This window comes from Pteropus medius, unplaced genomic scaffold (assembly GCF_902729225.1).
Source record: "Pteropus medius unplaced genomic scaffold, Ma_sr-lr_union100, whole genome shotgun sequence".
Classification (NCBI taxonomy): domain Eukaryota; kingdom Metazoa; phylum Chordata; class Mammalia; order Chiroptera; family Pteropodidae; genus Pteropus; species Pteropus medius.
In genome coordinates this window covers 18,401,851-18,419,962 of record NW_024349802.1, presented here as the reverse complement: position 1 = coordinate 18,419,962, position 18,112 = coordinate 18,401,851, and the positions used below count along the sequence as shown (strand labels likewise).

At 44.4% G+C, this 18,112-nt stretch overlaps 1 protein-coding gene across 7 annotated transcripts in view; it reads right to left on the bottom strand.

Annotated features, from left to right (window-relative positions):
- Window positions 1-12,329, bottom strand: part of SMIM3 (small integral membrane protein 3) — a 16,400-nt gene extending 4,071 nt beyond the window's left edge. The window contains exons 1-3 of one of the 7 annotated variants that reach the window (XR_005647326.1): window positions 10,403-11,738; window positions 3,430-3,590; window positions 2,314-2,399 (exon numbers count right to left, since the gene is read on the bottom strand). The gene's annotated coding sequence lies outside the window, so the exon portion shown is untranslated. Of the gene's footprint in view, window positions 1-1,341; window positions 1,605-2,313; window positions 2,403-3,429; window positions 3,591-10,402; window positions 11,739-12,017 lie in introns of those variants that run through there. The other 6 variants (XM_039836636.1, XM_039836635.1, XM_039836633.1 and 3 more) reach the window with 6 other exon arrangements.
- Between the last annotated feature and the right edge of the window lie 5,783 nt (window positions 12,330-18,112).

Here is an 18,112-nt window from a genome sequence, read left to right as displayed (position 1 = left end):
AAAAAAAAAAAAAGAAAAAAGAAAAAAAAAAGAGTAAATACATACATATGTCATTTTTAAGTCAAATAAAATTCAAGTATGAGATTAGATCAGTAGTCGCCAAATGCTACATAGCATGTGAACTGAGAACCACCTTAGGACAATATTAAAAAAAAAACACTGATTTCTAGGTCCCATTCCAGGTTCACTGAAGTAGACTCAAGAGGAGATGGGAGGGGCCTTCCCCCCGCCCCCGCCCAATTTCCCTGGTGATTTGAATGTGCAGCCAGGTTCGGGAACTCCTAGACGCAACACTCTCTAAGGCCTCTGCAACTCTTCCTAAAACTATGATTTGAGAATTGATTCCTAGGTGCTCTGTAGCCAGTCTGGTCAGATGTAGGCAAGTTCAAGGTGAAGGAGAAGCCTCTGGCAAGGCTCCCACCACCTCTGCAGTATCAGGCTGGGGCCTGCAGAGGAGCAGCATAGGCTGGCCCTGCCTCAGCCTTGGAAACATGGTCACTTTCTCTAAGGTCTTAGGCACAGAAGCATGAGTCACAGGAGACTCATGCACACTGCTAAGGAGGTACGGGGGCGGGCGGGAAAATTCATTCTTTGTGGTCTCCTGATTACATTACCGACTAGCTCTCCTTGGGCCAAAGGAACCCCACAAAAGCCCTTTCTGGTAAACCCATTAACATCAAACAGGCTCTGTAACTTCAAATGCCAGGAATCTATAATCTCCCTGGCTGCTTTTCGTAAGCAAAACCTGTCATTTACAGGAACTCAGGCTTCAGAACTCATCCACAACCAAAAATCATTGAAACTAGAGCCAGCCTTATTGCGCAGATGGCATACTTAAGGTCCAGAGGTTTTCCCCCACCTTCAATCCCACTCCCTTCTGGAATAATCATGCAAAGACATAAATCTGATCAAGTCACTGCCCCTATCTAAAAGAAAACAGAACAGAACAAGTAGGTAAATAAATGAAACTTTTTCTAAAATTTATATTCTGCACTGTACTAATGTTACTCTTTTGCACATAAAATTATTTAAAAGCCCCATCACAAAAACAGATAAAAATGGAGCTGCTCTTGAATGCCAGGGAGGGCCCGAGGGAGGGGGTTTGGGGTCCTACTCAGGCAGCAGGGCTGAGTAAATATCCTTAAAGGCCCTAAGCACTAGAGATGAGGGTGCTCACCCCCTTCACATAGACAATTCGGACTAAAAGCAATACTAAACTGTAACGTAAAAATGTACATGTTATAATGAAACTTAAGTCACTTTTTCTTCTAACTGAAAACATCAGAGAAAATTACTTTTCCCCATCATTTTGTTGGTGTCTGCCCGGCACAGCCTGCTCACCTGGTATAACATAGCTATTCAGCTTCCCCTTGACCCCTCGGTCTCCTCAAAACAATTTGCAAACCGCAGGCTGTGATCTTCTCCAAGGGCCCTTCCAGAGCTACTGTTCCAGGGCCCGAAGGCGGGTCACCCACATGACCAGGAGGCAGAGGGCACAGGGAGCTTTGTCTCCCTGTTTCAACCTTTTCAGTCCTCACACATGTATCTTCTAGTGGGTGTTCCTTCCCAGGTAATGGGGCTCTGGTCACTTCCACCACTCCCCACTGTGAAAGAAAAATTTCGTCCCCAAAATAAGATCTCCAAAAACCCTATGTTCAGCATCTTTAATGACGTGCTGGAAAAATTGGCTTGAGAAAAACCAGGACTCTATGCTGCTGCTGGCTGACTTCTGTTTGACCTCTCTCTGGCCCCCTGGGCACGCTGGCCCCTTGTGAGTGCATAAAACTCTGTTTTTTTGGTGCATCTAATTAATAACCATAGAGCAGTCTGTTTATCATTTGCTTTGCAGATATATTGCTTGTTATTTCTGCTTACTGGTTCATGTCGGAATAGGGTCCAAACCATTCCTGTCACAAATTTAACCTTGTCCCTGATTAAAAAAAAAAAAAAAAAGAGTGATGTTTCTATGACCATGAAAGATAAAATAGCAGTCAGGCCTAAACTAATCATTTTACACTGGCATACTTTATTTACCTCATTAATGAATAATAAATTCTGACATTTGTTCAATATAAGTTTGTCTAAGAAACTGCATTAACACCACCCTAAGATGACAAAGATGCCACTGATAAAAGCCACTGATACCATAAACCATTGACACCATCCAGCCTTACACCCCTAGTCTGAGTATAAGCAATTTAAACAATTCCGTGGAAAAGTTAACAATTCCAAAATAGCTATTTCGTGTCCATTAATGAGACTAACCATAAGGGTAAAAAACTGTAGTTCCTGCAAAGGAGGAAAACATTGTACCTTCTCCAAAGGTGGAAAATTCATCCCATCTATCAAGTGCTGCACTTGGTCCGATCCTGGAAGGAAAGCGGGGGAGCGTCTGCTGCCTGCTTGGGAAACATGAAGTTTTACTCTGAGACCATATTTCTAAGCAATTACAAGTCCTTTTGCAACAGGAAAAAAAAAAAAAGGAAAAAAGAAAAAGTAAAAGCCATCATATGGCAAATTTTCTGGTTCCAACAAAAAAATGTATAAATTTCGTAAGTTAAAATTTCCTACAAATTGGAGTTTTAGAATAACTGAATTCAAGGTGATTAATCTGTGCTATCTGTCCACCTTTCAGTTACGAGGCTCTTTCCCCAGCAAGTAATTTTTACCTCTCTGACAGAGCAGAGTTGTCTTTGGTCACTATCAGGACAGGTAACTCTGTCATTCATTCATTCATTCATTCATTCATTCATTCCTTTGTCAAGTACTTGCTATTTACAAGATACCCTCTTAGGAATTACTATTATTTACTCAGAAGACATAGCTCTTTTACTTCCAAGAAGCACAGAGAAATTAAGTACCCCTCTCTCTTCTTTCTTCAAACATGGGCTCACACAAACCATCATTTCTTTCATAAATACCAAGTACTAAGTAGTGTCGTAGGCCTTGTCCCATACATTACTTAGCCTTCACAACAATCCTGTGTAGAGTATATTCTTTTACAGAAGTGGAGGGAGGTTAACTGGCTAGTTAATAAAGCTAAGTAAACGAGATTCAAACGCAGGTCTCCTGGCCCTGTGTTCGCCACGACCCGCAGCTACCATCCCCACAGTCCTTCATCCCATATGCATCAGGGTGCTTTCCCAGTTTGGTGGGATTTCCCACTACAAGTAGGATTCCAGTGTTCCTGCTTCTCTTCTCTGACGTTCTTACCCACAGTGAGGAATAAATAAGTTCCAAGGCGTCACCATTACTTTCTTCACTACTTTATTTGCATTTGGGCCATAAATCAAAGAAATAAAATGCAAAGGGTAGAATCGCATACGTCAGTGCTTCTGAAAGAAGATTGCTTTGCTTTTGTATTGTGCGTGTGCATGTGCGCACGTGTGTGTATGTGTGTGTTCTGGAAAACCATCTCACTTGCCTCACCTGTGGTGAAGTTGCTTAGGGCTCTGGTCCTCAAGGTCTCCTGTAGCTTGTCCATAGTAAAAGGGTATCATTGAGAAGCCTGGCTGGCTCTCTCTGTTTATGTCAGTTTATTCTCCACCACTGCTTTCTCCAACCTGATGCGCCACTTTCTTCCCCAACTCCTATCTCAAACAGGATAGTGATGGAATTGAAAAGAGCACTGCACATCAGGAGGACTGAGTTCTCTCCTGCATCCTGCCATTAACTTGCTATCTGACTGTGGGCAAGTCGTTGCCTTTAATCTGTGCAATGAAAGATGGGTTTTGTGATTGAAACTAGATAATATCTAAATTCTGTGTAGATTTCTAGAATACGGTTAGTTTGCAGACGTTTCATCTGCCTTGAACAAACCCAGTGGGACATAGTATTGTAATATTAGTTTTCTATTGCTGCCATAACAAATTACCACAAATTTAGTGGCTTAAAACATATATCCATTACCTCACAGTTTCCATTATTTCTAATACTGTATTTTTCAGTTCTAGAATTTCTATTTGGTTCTTTAAAAAAAAATCTGTTGTATTCTTTCTTAGAGTTTCCAGTTCAATGTAAAAATTCTCAATCTTGAATTTTTTTCTTCTTGATCATAGTAAGTTTATTTAAAGTGTGTGTCTGACAATTCCAATTTCTGGAGCCCTGTAGATCTTTTCCTATTGTCTGTTGTTTCTATTGTTCTTGTCATCTTGCCTTTTTCCTTTCCTATTTATTTTTGGTTATATAGTGGACATTATATTTGGATAAAAAAAATTGAAGCCTATTGTGAAATTATGTCCTCTAGAGAGGATGTAGGTTTGCTTCTGCCAGGCACCTGACAATCTGGAACAACCTCGATTTTATTGCAGGGACTCCGATGATGCAAAACTGCTTGCAGTCTCTGGGATTGGTATACTTCTAGTTCACTCTTAGAACTAAGAGTGCTCATTGAAGTTCAACCCCAGAATGCAGGGGTTTTCTTCTGCTTGTCTTGGCAGTTGTGAACTCTCGAGTCTGTCAGAAAAACTGCTTACTCTCCATCCTCCAGTAGCAGAAATGCTGCTTCAAATGCCAGGCTCGCTCCCCTGGGTTTCTGTCTTCTCAGAGATCTGGGAATTCTTCATTATTTTGTTATGTCTTAGCACCTTCAAGCCGATTTTTTTTTTGGGGGGTCCAATTTTTCTAGTTGTCTTCAGTAAGAGGATTGGCCAAAATCATCTAGTTTGTCATTACTGAAGGTAAAAGTCCTGATTTTTTGTAGACTGCACACCTCTTCTTAATTCTCTAAATCTAGAATGGGCTTTGGCCAAAAGCAGTAAGAGTCTGGCCTAGACTTAGACGAGATCTGAGATCGGGCACGTAAAGCCTACGGTACCTGGTAACCCAGGTGGTCTCCCATCCAAGTACTAACCAGGCCTGACCTTGCTTAGTTTCTGAGATCAGACGAGATTGGGTGCGTTGACCTGCACTTAGAAGAGAGCTATGCATCCGGCACAGTCTACACTCACACTCCTGGGTCTGGGAGAGAAACGTATAATGGTTCCAGCTCTGTCCCAGCACTGACGTCACTCAACACCACTCACTTCTCACTGGACGCTTTCCTCTCTACTCAGTGGCATAGGTACCAAACGAACAATTCTTAAATCCACAAATCCCAGGCTCTCGTGTTCCATGAGAGACGGACGCTCTTCTGGGTGGAGGGAATCCTGGTAAGCAGCAAGGCAATCTTTCCTTTACACTTACGCTACGGAGTAGTGTTCAGAGCCCAGGCTGGGATGCCAGGCAGCTTGGATTTAAATGTGGCTCCACCACTTTCTAGCTGACCAAGCTTGAATAAGTTACTTAAATTTCCTAATGCTTCCATTTCCTCAGCTGAAAACAAAAGTAGGCAAATAATAGTATCTGCCCCATAGGGTGAGGAGAATTCCATGGGGTCATCACACATAGTATTTCTTTAGCAGCATTCTAAACACACAGTGAGCACTCTGTGAATGTTTGTTCTATGATTAATAATTCCTGGCCGTATGTAGGGACTCATTGACCTATGCAGATATCCTCCCCTCCATCGGCTAGAGTTTGTTAGCATCCCTAACTTGGACCGTGTCTTTATCAATAAAGATGATAGATGATTAATCTATATTAATGATTTTTTTAATCAACCAGCAGCATGCTTGATTTACCTGACCTATCCCTCCAATCTAAGCATGAAACTCATAGATTAACTATCCTGTCTAATTTGGTAAACATTTAGGTCACTGTGATTAATACTGGGGATCCAGGAGTGGATGCAGAGACAGAGAGAAGAAGCTCACTCTCTTCTGGAGGAAAAGACATTAATTATAAGACAAGGCAAAGAATCGCTGCACTGAAGGTATAAACCACATGCTACGGAGAAGAGGAAAGTGGTAGAAAGTGTGTAGACTGCAGAGGATCTTGATTTGAGTCCTGCTTTTCACCCTTATTGGAGGTGTGACTTTGGACAAGTTATTTAAAGTCTCTAAGCCTGTCTTCTCATCTGTAAAATAGGGACACTAAAAGCACTGTATTATGCCATCTTATTGTGAGCATAAAGTGAGACAAAATGTGTAGAATCCTGGAACATAATAGAGGCTGAAAAGATATTAATCCTCATTCCTTTGTTTTTGTCTAAGTAAAATGGAAGGCTTTACAAAGAAGAGGGGCTTTGGATATGGGCTTCGAGAGTAAGTAGGAGTTCAAAAGGAAGAAATGAGGGGAAAGGCAGGATGAGCAGAATAGACATCCTCAACAAAGCCCAGAAGTGATAAGCTACACGTGTGTTGGGAGCATATATAGTCCTGGTGGCTTTGGCAAGAAGCTTACTTCTTTAAGCTCCAGTTTCATTTGTAAAATGAGAATAATAATAACTAATGATAGTAACTTTTTCATTGGGATACCATGGCAGTTGAATGAGCTAATGCACATAAAGCACTTACCTGGTACACAGTAAGTGTTTCATATTTATTCAACTGAGCTAGTAGTGAATACAGTACCGCTCCTAAATTCAAAGCGTTTAGAGGCCCCACCATTAGTTCGGGTGCCATAGCTACTCTGAATCTGATCTTGCTTTTCACCCTTATTGGAGGTGTGAAAAGTTTCATAAACAAATAGCCTTTGGTAATCTGACCCAGCTTCGACCTTCCACCGGAAACACACACCCTGCACATCTGAATTGCAGCTAACAGTTAACTTTTCAGAGCTTGCCAATGGTTATCCAACTGGTTTTACAGCCAAGGAGTTCACAGAGGAAGAAGGCAATAAAAGAAATGACTTCCTGCTGGCAGGCAAGCTTAATTATCCAAAAGTGGGAGAAAAGGCAGATAGAGGCAGGTGGCTTCCTGTAGGTGTGGCCTTGGTCCAGCACTGCCAGAGCTCTGAGCAGTTAGTGCATTGGCCTTTTCATTTCCACCAGACACAGGGGCCAGAAAGGAGGCAGCTAGAACCAGCTCTTAGTCACCGATGCTGGGGCATCTCTTCAAGTCTCCTGCAGAATGTGAACAACGAGGCTGATGGTTCCCAGGGCAGTAGACTTGGGGGATTACTAGCATCACACAGCTTACAGGACACTTATAAAGCTCTACCCTCGGAAGGGGCTGGTGAGATTGTTAAAGAAGAATAAAATATTTAGGCCAGACAGAGAAGGTAACTCAAGTACCAAGAAGGAACCCCATTGGCTACCTAGTAGCCTGGGGTACCTAATGACCTGTGTCCCAAGTCCTGGTCCCGCTTTAAGACTTTTTCTGATTGCTGCACTCTCGTCTTAGAATGCTCTTCCTCTAAATCTTCCTTTTCAACATCCAGTGTCTCAATGTCCATGATCTCAACTTAAATGTCACCTCTTTGGAAAAGCCTTTCTAGACCCGCCCTCATCCACCAGCCATTCTCTATCTCATACCTTGTAATAATTTATTGTCTCCATCCACTTTCCCCAATCTAAAATTAACTCGTCTCTTTGCTTGATTATTTGTTTGTATGGGCCATCTTTTCCTGCTCAAATGCAAGCATAAAGAGGGCAGAAAGAAGCCTCAGCTCTTGTTCACTGCTGTATCCTCAGCTCCTATTACAGGCTCTGGCACACAGTAAATGCCCAATAAATGTGAGACTGGTGAAGGAATGAATATGGGCAGACTGGGGAACTTCAGATTTGAGCTCAACTTCTGGAACTTATTGGTAAAGGTCCAGAAAGAATCCTCACCCCTGCAGAAAGTCCAATGACCCTAAAAGTCAGAACCCTATCTGTAAAATAAAATGACATCCTCTTATTTGGTCATTTTCTGGGCTCTCTGTACATCCAGGAAGGATGATGGGGACCTCTTTCATTTCTAGCGTACCCCGTATGTAACAGGCAGAAGAGGCCTGGCCTTTCAGAATAATGCTCTCTCGGGTTTCCTCTTGCTGACTGTCTTGGGCTGGTGAGCTTAAATCTGAGTTTTGACTCCCTATGCTCAGGATCAGAGCACTGAGGTACGTAGAGGGGTGCAGGAGTTGCTGCCCAGAGTATGAACCTTTTTTTTTCTGTTCTTAGAAAAGGACAGGGAGGCTGATAAAAAGGAGAGGGGATTTCCCATGCCAAGTTCAGTGTGAAAAGGCCACCCAACTCACATTTACTCTTGGAAATAGTTCTCCCAATTCTGGACAAGTTAGCCTCAAGCATTTACCAACCCAGCACAGAGTCCATTTCACCAAGGACTTCTGTTCCAAAGAAAGGGGCCAGAGGAAGGAACAGGCAGGACACACGACTATCAAAACTGTGAAATGAATCAAATCGGAACCATTTCTCTGATGATCCAAGGTCTCTGAGGAGCACTCTGTTCTCATTTTATCCCAATTGGCTTCTGTCTCCTCCAAAATTCTTAACAGTCTAAAGACTTGTTCTCAGCCTGAGTTTCTGTCTGCCCCTCTGTGGCTGGAAAAATGGAAAAACACCAGGATATTTCAAAGAGATCAGAAAGCAGCCAGAGCTGTTCAAGACTGCACGTACCATCTGACCCAGCCAATTACAGAGTTTTAGAAACCAACAGGGAGCCAGCAGAGGAACCCAGGCCAAATCCACAGCATCCTGTTTAAACCTCTACCATCCATCATTGTTATTTGCCGGTGACTAAGTGCCTGCTGTGTGCTGGCCTGATAAAGGAGACTCTCCATGAGAGGGCTATCGGGGGTTCAGTGACAGAGTTGCAAGGTCACCCGAGTGGCACTCATCCCGACTTGCTGTGCATGGTAGGTGGGATAATGGCCCCTCGAAGATGTCCATGTCCCGGTCCCCGGAACCTCAAATATGAAAAAACGTGACTCGGAGGGCGGAATCAAGAGAACAGAGGCAAAAGGGACTTTGCAGATCTGATGAAAGTTGAGGACTCTGGGGAGGGGGAGATGATCCTGGATTATTCAGGTGGGCCCAATCTAATCACAAGAGTGCATCAGAGAGATTCGACATGAGAAGGGCATGACTTGTTGTTGCTTGCTTGGAAGATAGAAAAAGGGGGCTCTGAGCCAAAGAATGCAATGGCCTCTAGAAGCAGGGAATGGCCTTCAGCTTACAGCCAACAAGAAAACCATGACCTTGGTCCTACAACCACAGGAACTGAATTCTGCCAACAGCTCAAAAAAGCAGGGAGAACTGATTCTCCCTTAAAAACTCCAAAAGAAATGCAGCCTAATGATGCCTTGATTTTATCCTAGGGAGACCCATACCAGACTCCTAACCTATGTAACTATAATATAATAAGTTTAATATTTAAGCCATTAAATTTGTGGTAATTTGTGATAGCATTAGAAAATGAAGACACTGTGTGATCCTGAGTAACTCCTCCTTTCCTACTGGGCCTCCTGTCAGTCAGTTGGAGAGGATGGACGAGGTGGTCTCTAAGGGTCCGGCCAGCTCTCAAAGACTGACTCTGCTCTCCTGATGTCCCCTGGAACCCTGCCTCAGGTCCAGAACATTCCTGGATTGAAGACCATTAAAAATATACATAGGAGTGAAGGGAAGAGAAGATTAATCTTTAAAAAGCCCCAAGGTGTTTCCTAAGATGCCACTAGGGTGCTCAGAAAGCAAGGTCTCCGTTTTGCCATTTAGTACTTCATTGACCATACCCCAGAGGATTGAAATGAGAAGTCTGGGAGAGCAAGATAAAATTTCACAATCGACTCATAGAGGCTGTCTAGAGCACTGAGTCAAGAAGGATTCCCTGGCCTTGTGGAGGCTAGGTGCCTGTTTATTAACATCTGCCTGGGGCAGGGGATTAGGAGCAGTGACGTGTGCCAGATATGCATCCCCGTTAATTGAAACCCAGTTTAGTTTTCTCTGTCTTTCCTTCTCCCCACTCCATTTCCCCTAATCCTACGCCATGTGTCATTCAATTCGCATGCCCACTCAGAGGTCCAAATCCATAAAATAATGAAGTTATATCTGTACACAACTAGGGAAATTAAAGTACACGGTTTAGTACTGAATCTGGTTTGCTGTTGTGTAATGTGCCGGGTGGTTATAACTCTGACCTGTTCCCCTTCCTGGCTACCTCACTCTTAGCCTTTACTTCTGAATGTACACCATCCCCACTTGGCATTCATCTTCTGTTTCTCCAGTGAGTTGGAAGGGTACTAGGGTCCCTAGTGATTCACTAGTCCAATGGCTGTTGAATTCTCATCTAACTTCCTCTAGGTCACCCTTCAAGTAAGTGACAGGGGCAAGATCTGACCCCAGATTCCTCCAACTCCGATGAGATTCAGAGCATGGGCCCTGGAGCCAAACTGCGTGGGTTCAAATTGCAGCTCTGCCACTTACTTCCTCTGTGACCATGGCTGAGTTGCTTTTTCTCTCTGGACCTCACTTCCCTCATCGACAAAATGGACGTAATGATGGTCCGCACCTCATATGATTGAGATAAAGACTAAACAAATTAATACATGTCAAGTATGATTATTATTATGTTATTCAGCTTACCCGGCCAATCAGAGTGGGGTTCTGCAGAATGTGGTAATACCAACAGCCACTCCTATAAACTGTGAATGTGCGTACATGTGTCTGGTTTTGATACCACAGCCAACTGCTCAGATAAAGATCTTCTTTGCTCAGAGATAATTCCTTTGTATGTTTAACCCATGGAGAAGAAACAGCGTGTTTTTTTTAAAGAAGGATCAGAATATGGTTGAGAAAACATCTGAGACTGTTATGGCCTCTTTACCCCTCAGTCTGTCACCCCTGGGCCATTTGACCTGACCACGTCAGAACCCTGAGTCTCTAATTTGTGTCATGTCTCCAACACCTCACCACAGCTCAGTGATTCTTAGGCTGTGCCAGAAGGGGGATTCCCCACAGTCCTGACTCCCCAAGAGGTCAGAGTTTGGAAGATTTGATGGCGTAACTAGGAATCTCCATAGTATGATTCACAACCCCGCAACAGCTAGAAACAGGAGTTTTTTTTTTCGGTTGTTACTGCAGATGTATGTGATGTCCCAAAGCTCAGCTGGGCTGTCTCGAATGTGCTCAGAGGATTGCCGAGTGGACTGCAGAACCCAGAGAATGTTCAGCCACGGACACCCATCTGCTTAATCCCTGCTTCCTCATTTCACGGATAGGGAGGTAGGGTCTGAACAGTGGACATGCCCCCATCAAAGTAACTCAGAGTGTCTGCTGACTCCCAGGGAACCGCACCCCCCGCCCCCACATTCAGGCATTCACAACCCCTCCTGACTGCTCACCCCCTGCAGCGGTAGCACAGATCATAGCTAGTGTACAAGAAATCTCTGATACTGAATGACTGAGCAGCTGTCACTACAGCCCAGAGCTTTGAGTACTCTACAGACACAGGAGATTCGAATGAGCCCCAGGGTCTGAGCAACAGGATCAGTGCTGTTAGGAAGAAACAAGTGGAGATGCGGTCATAAGAGCCCAGTCTGGCCACTCAAATCAAAATAAGAACCTCCGACAGTTATACAGGTTTGAATGGTTCAAATCTCTCATTCTTTCACTTAGTAAACAGGGGCTAGCGCCAGGCCCTGGCCAAGTGCTGAGGATGGCTCAGAGACAGGCGAGAGAGACAGTCCCTACCCTCAGGGAATTTGTAGAGGGGACCCGGGTGCAAGAGAACCAGCAACCGGAACAGCCAAGTCCTCAGTAAAGAGGCGGAAAGAGGAGAGAAGGGAGCCTGGAAGGACCCTTTGCACACCCCTTTCTCATCTGATTTCTGTAGACAAAGGCTATTTTCTCCATGTCACAGATGGAGAAACACGGCTAGGAGATCGGATGGAGAAAGCGCTAGTGCCAGACCAGGGCTGGGACCCACCTCCCCTGACTCCAAACTTCGGGCGCCTTCTAAGACGGGCTTTGAGAAGAGCATTTCTGACAGCCGGACAGAAGCCTGTCTCCTGTGGGGCCAGCTTCCCAGAGGCCCAAGATCGCGTGTAGACGGCGCGAACGTGTAAGGGTCGAAAAAAGAAGAAACGGGAAGTGCCAAAGTGATGAAAGGGAGAAATGAAGAAGAGAGTTGGGAGGGCACTGAAGTAGATGGCGGCGCGAGGACCGGAGCCCCGCGCACGACACCGATGGCCCCACTCACCCCGGATCCGCGGAGAGCTGCTTTTAAAACGCGCGGCCACCGCCGCAGCCAGAAAGCGCCGGGTCTGCGGAAAGTTCCGGGGACAGAGACCGCTCCAAGTCCCCAGGCACTGGCTCCGGCAGCAGGAGGCGGCCCCCAACCCTGGAATCTCGCCCCAGAACGTGCCCGGCTCCTCCGAAGAGCTCGCAGTCGCGTCTGGGCACCAGGCACGCCGATCCGATCCGGTGGCTCTGGAATGCGCGGCCGCCAGGGACCGCCCCCGGCCGCCGCCACCCGGTTCGGCTCCTCCCCCAGCTCCCCGAGGGCCGCGGGTGAGTGAGAAGCCAGCCGGGGAAGGGACCGAGAAGCCGCGGATTCCCCTAGCAGCCTTGTCACTCACTCGCGGCGTGGCCCTGGACAAGCACTTCTCCCGTCCCGGGGCTCCCCTCTCAGTGTTGTAAACCGAGGGGCTGACCTAAAATGTGTCCCCCAAGAGCCTTCCCGGCTGCAGTCTACGCAGGAGAGTCTAGCCAATGGGTTTGGATGGAGGAGCTGGACAGGGAGCCCCGGCTTTGCAATAGTGAGTGTAGTAGCATCCTTAACAACAGGCTTCTCCTCGCTGTTTCATTCTCTGTAAAGTGAGGATAACGCCTGTCTCCCAGCCCTGGTGTGAGGATCGGCTTAGAGGACCAGCGTGAAGCTAGTTGCTTGTCTGCTGTAACATGCCTCTGAGCATCCTGTTTATTTTGCGGTGACAGTGAAATGGTCCAATCCAAGGTGATCGATGGCCCATTAAAGCTCAGTGTCCCATGCCCAACTTCCACACAGGACAATGCTAACTCTGTGATCTCCTGCCCTCCTCTGTGATCCGCCACCCAGTGAACAGGACTCCCCGTCCCCATCTTGGCACCCACAAGTAGTCAGTCCAGTGTTCTTCAGTCTTACTCTTCTGAAAAACAGCTCAGGCCTTGAGTATGTCCAAAATCGAAGAGAAAATTAAAGGTCATTCAGTCCAAATGCCTCTTTTTACAGATGAGGAAACGAAACTGAGGTTCAGAGACCTTGAGTGACTTCCCAAGTTCACCAGCTGGCAATTGTCGAAGCCAGAATAGGACTATCTGCCTACGGAGCATAAATTCTGTGCCACTCTGCACTAACAATTTGGGGCAGGGTCTGATTTCATCAGGGCCTTAAGTTCAGAACTCCAGTTGCACTATTTTCCTTTCTATCACCAGTACCTGATGCAGAGTAAATGCTCCATTTGTTGAATAAATGAATGATAAACTGGCTAAGAGGAAGATGAGAGGTCAACCAGCTCTTCTCTTTCTAGCTCGGGTGTTGTGCCTAAAGGCAGTTGTATGCTTGAAAACTTGTATTAGTCATGGTTTTCCAAAAAAAGAGAACCAATTGTGTATGTGTGTGAAGAGCTTGAGAGAGAGAGTGATTTAAAGGAATTGGCTCACGTGATTGTAGCGGCCAACGACTCCAAAATCTATAGGGCAAGCCAGCGGGCTGGAGACCCAGAGAAGAGACAATGTTGCAGCTTGAGTCCAAAGGCTATCTGCTGGCAGAATTCCCTCTTCATCTAGGTCATCAATCTTTTTTCTTAAGGCCTTCAACTGATTGGATGAGGCCCACTCACATTATGGAGGGTAATCTGCTTTCCTCAAAGTCTACTTATTAAAATGTCAATCTCATCTAAAAAACATCTTCATAGCAACACTAACACATGTTTGACCAAGTGTCTGGGTACTTTGGCCCAGCCAAATTGACACATAAGATTTGTGTTCCCATCTAGCCACTGTGGTTTGAAGCTAATTATGTATCTAGAAGATAAATCTCCTCTCAGTTTCTAAAATAGGCTGAAAAAAAAAGGCAGAATTGCAAGAAATCATGCTGTTTGGTCCAGAGACAGAGGCACTCATGGAGACTGCAGTCTGTTCTGGGGCAGAGGGAGCTGAGTTGAGGGCCAACCTAGAACCAGGGTGTCAGTTAAGGAGAGGCAGATCTTGGCTTACTCTAGGAACTTTTTTAAAGAGTTGCCTGAAAAAGGAACAGAATGGGCTTTCTTGGAATGTCATGAGCTCCCGAACACTGGAGGTATGCAAGCAGAGAGACACTGCAGACGATTCTGTTGGAAAGGTAGAGGGCTGGGGAGACAGAGGGAAGTGGGTGTACTGTGTGCACAATGTAAATTGGCACTAAATGGTACTAAACCATGGCTTCTTGTCCTGGCTCTGTCACTACTTTGCTACATATGTGACTTTAAATGAGTCCCTTACCCTCCCTAGGTCTTTTGACCCTAAAAGTGAAAAGAAAGGAGTCAAATTAGATGTTCTCTGAAGACATTTGCATTTCATAAATGCTTTCAAAGCTAAGGCTCAAGGATCTTAAGATTACTATAGTTTTGAGTTAAAAACATATCTGTGTGGGGTGATCCATCTTCTTCCACTGATGGCCATGTCCTGGCTCAGATACCAGTTCCCTCCTTACAGGCCCCTAAACAGCTCAGTTCTTCCCAAGAAGTCAGGCACTGGGTACCAGGTCTCCTGAGATTTCTCTTTCTCCCTCCCTCCTTTCCCCTCTCTCTTACTCTGGAAAAATACCCAAGGTTCTTTTCGTTCTACAGATCCTTGGGCAAAATGCTTTCTTACTCTTTGGGGAAGCCCCACTTGCTTGCTAACTCTCAAAGAAATATGCTTTTAGCCTGAAAACTGATACAGGAATTTTTATTTTAATTATAGGATTTTTTTATTGTGGCTGGAAGACTTCATTGAGCTAATGATCAGGTAAGAAGGTAAAATGATGGAATTTTCCAAACACATGGCGTTTGAGAAAAAACAATTTGTTGGGCAGACAGGAAGAAAGAAAAGGAAATGGAAGGGGTCTATTTTGTAGCTTTGAAGTGGAGTGATGGTCATGTGGTCTCATTAATGTGGTTATAATTGTTTGAATCAGTACTCATGGCTTAATTTCAAAGTATTCAATTATTACATAGTCATGTAGCTGAGAGAGAAGAGAATGCCTATTACTGGCAGATAGCCTCAGTCCAGTCAGTCTAATTTTTGAAGTAAATGTGGTCTCAAGAAAAAAAAAAAAAAATATATATATATATATATATATATATATATATATATACATACATACTTATTATATATATATATAATAAAAACCCTTTGCTGTATTTTTTTTCAAAAAAGATTATTTACTTAAAAAACAGTTCTTCAACACTCACCACATAGCAAGTGTTTTTATGTACAGACCATTTAGTTCTTGCAACAATTCTATAGTGAAAATGTTATTAATCCCCATTTTACTCATGAGCACACAGGGACCCAAAGAAGATAAGTTAACTTCTCTAAGATTACCTAGCCAGTAAGTGGCAGAACTGATTCTAAATGTCCTACACCTAACTGGTTCTTAATGTGTTAAGTCTTCTCTGTGCCTCTGTCTTCTACTCTGTGAAATAGGGTAATTCCTGCCCTATTGCAGAAGCACAATCAGACCATGCATGACTATGATAAAGGACAGTAATTGTGAGGATCAAAAGGAAAAATTGTTTTGACACTTAAGCAGTGATATTACATTTTAGAGAGTATTGGTAAATACTACTTATTTACTTTAAATATGCATGTAAATTGGATTTGTCCTTCTAGATTCACCCTCCACACACTCCTCCAACTTGCTTTGTGCATGGGTTGGTACATCTGTACCATATCTAGCCCACATCAGTGGGCCCTGTAGCAGGCACTGTCAATGCCTTGCCCAAATTCTTTGAACCTCACTCACTTCAGTTCTCCCCAGACTTCCAACTGTCAGTACCTCTATCTTTGTCTGAGGGCTTTTCCTGGACCCACAGAAGGCCAGTCTGCTAGCCTGGCAATCCAAAATACCCCCAAAATAACCTATCTCCAGGAGCAGCCTCCAACCAGACTTTAGGGGCATAAATGTCCCACTCTCTCATCTTTTGGTAGAAAAATGCTGAGATATGTATTTACACTGTTTCCCAGAGTTTTTCTGTGGGCCTAAGATCCTGTCTCTAGTACATTTTGCTTAATAACAATCTTATCGGCAGCTTTCTCTTCCCTTTATCACTTCCTCACTGCTCAACTGGTGTACCCTGAACCTCTCAAATAAATTTTCGCTTGAACTTTCATTTAAATAGACTTTTCACTTAAACCCTTATCCCAGAGTCTGCTTCTGAGGAAACCCAAACTAAAATAGGTTTCCTTGATGTCTGGCTTCCTGTTGGGTTTCGCTTTCCTGTTGGGAAGCGCCAGCAGGAGCTGTGGTGTATTGCATTCTACCCTCCATCCCAGGGTCTGCTAATGCCTGATTCTGCCCTGGATCCAAACGTCCAGCTCCGGCCAGGGGGCCCTAGTGACATAGTGCCTTTATTAAACTTTTCTTAAATTCTGATTTTAGCCCATCGTCTGTTCCTATTGGTACCAAGAGTGCTTTAGCAGGTTTGATGATTTCCGGGTTTGGCCTCAGTTTGTGATGAGGATACATGGGGAATGCACAAGGCAATGACAAGGATGGTAGAGGGGCAGAGATGGAAAGACAAATGTACAACAGAAGCTCACTGTTAGAATGATGGTAAGGGAGGGTGGGGATATTAGTTTTATGTCGCTGTAACAAAGTATCTCAAAATTTAGTGACTTAAAACGAACATTTACTATCTTACAGTTTCTGAGGGTCAGGAGTCCAGGAGTTGCTTAGCCAGGTGGTTCTAGCTCAGGTTCTCTTGTGAGATTGTAGTCAGTCTGTCAGCTGGGTCTGTAGTCATCTCAATACGTGACTGGAGCTGGAGAATCTACTCCCAAGCTCGTGTACTAGTTGTTGGCAGGCCGCAGTCCTTGCTGGCTGGAGTCTCTAGTTCCTTGCCACGTGGCCACAGGGCTGCTCACCAAAATGGCAGCCAAACAAGTGATCCAAGAGATCACCCAAAACAACAAGATAGTACCCAACAGAGAAACCATATATATGTTTTTTTTATATTATAATCTCAGAAGTGTTATTCCACCATTTCTTTTGTATGCTATTGGTCTGACCTTGGCACAATGTAGAAGGGGAGTACACAGGGTATGAATACTATCGAAGGCCAGTTTGGAGGCTGGCTTCCGCAGGTGTTCAAGGATAACAAAACATCCCATTGAACTTCCCCGTGAGGGCAGAAAGATTCTCAAATGAGACACTGACCGCTCAAAGTCTAAAAGAGCTTCCCAGAAATTAATTGTGAGAGGCACAAATGAGAGTGTGGGCAAGACTGGGAATCCTAATCATACAAACATAATAAAAGGAATCAACTTACTGTTCATTAAGTAAGCTGGATATCCAGTGTAACTTCAGACAAACCACTTCCTCTTTCTGAACGTGTTTTCCCACTTGCAAATGAGGAGATTGGACTAAACTCTATGGCCTAATAACAAATACTTGCTTAGAAACTTACGGTGTTCCATGCTTTATACCCACTTTAACTTTTATTAACTCATTTTGCCTTCACAGTCATAGGCAAAGCTTGTTTGGAAGAGCCCTTGGCACCATTCCAAATGGGCTGGGCTCTCTCCGACATCAGCTTCTCCTTCTCAGCTTGAGCTGGAGCTCTGAAGATGTGATTAACATGTTTAGCAACGGACTGGTGCTTTCTCTGAGCCTCTTGTGAAATATGCTTTCCTGTGTAGTAATCACAATGCTTTGTGATTTGGAACAAAGTCAAGTAGGGAAAAAAAACAGATAGTCTTGATAATTTCTGAGGAAATAAACTCCCAGTGGCTGAATTCAACTAAACTGTGAAATGGATTATCCCTTGGCCCAACAAGAGCTTCCCTGGTGTGTGACTCCAAACTACCCTTCATATGACAGTGTGTGTACATGACTTCCCAGATTTGGGTATCAGACTCTACTTTCAAAATATAGTAAGAATTCCGGTCCACGGCACTGTCACCTCATGCCTAGATCACTGCTGTAATCTCCAAACTGACTTCCTGTTTCTGTTCTTATCACTCTATAGTCCACTCTCAAAACAGCATCCAGAGTGACCCTTGTTAACTATAGCTCATATCACGGCTCTGCTTGAAATTCTGCAATGGCTCCCCACTTCTTTCAGAGCTATG